The sequence below is a fragment of the Crocuta crocuta genome, unplaced genomic scaffold, assembly GCF_008692635.1.
Source record: "Crocuta crocuta isolate KB4526 unplaced genomic scaffold, BGI_CrCroc_1.0 scaffold30, whole genome shotgun sequence".
NCBI lineage: Eukaryota > Metazoa > Chordata > Mammalia > Carnivora > Hyaenidae > Crocuta > Crocuta crocuta.
This window is the reverse complement of record NW_027528345.1, coordinates 12255858-12256529: the sequence shown is the minus strand read 5'-3', so window position 1 is coordinate 12256529 and position 672 is coordinate 12255858. Positions and strand designations below refer to the sequence as shown.

General features: G+C 62.9%; 1 protein-coding gene across 1 annotated transcript in view; it reads right to left on the bottom strand.

Moving 5' to 3' along the window:
* Nucleotides 1–672, bottom strand: part of KRT7 (keratin 7) — a 17996-nt gene that overhangs the window by 16567 nt on the left and 757 nt on the right. The gene's annotated exons all lie outside the window — the stretch shown is intronic.

The following is a 672-nucleotide window of genomic DNA, read 5'->3' as shown; positions in this document are numbered from 1 at the left end:
CCGAGCGATCTTGGGCAGAACACTGCTGGTGACCTGCCGTGTGACCCTGGACAAGTCACTGCCCCTCCCTGGGCCTAGTTTCTTCACCAGAGAAGAAATCCCAGGGTTCCACGGTGAGAGGGAGCTGGGAGGACGTTCAAAGGAGGCTTGCCAGGTCTGGCCTCAGCCTCCCCTTGACTAGTCTCCACCCCCTCAACCTCAGCATCCCCTCCTTGAAATATTCCCGGCAGCCCCAGCCCTGCACCCCAGGCTCCTCCCGCCTCTGCCTCTCGAGGCTGGCTGGCACCGCAAGCCCACTCCGTGCCAGGCCGGCCGCACACATAAACACCCTCTGGAGGGCCTCCTGAGGAGCCGTCCACACGGAGAGGCTGGGGAGCGCATTCCTGCCTGCGTGAGTGCACAGCACAGAGGGCCACCTGAATGCCGTCTTCCAGTGCAGCCCATGCCTCTGCCGGCCTCACAGAGACACCCCCTTAGGACATTTGGGGCAGAATCTGAAGACAAGATAATCCCCGAAGCCTGAAGCCTCTCCTAGTCGTCCCTTTCCTGCGCAGAAGGCTCACCCCATCTCTGTAGTGTCGTGTGACACACATGCACACCCACCAAGCACAGGCTCAGTGGCCCCTCACTCCCTACCTGGCTTCCCAGTGTGCCCCCCTCCCCCCCCCCCCC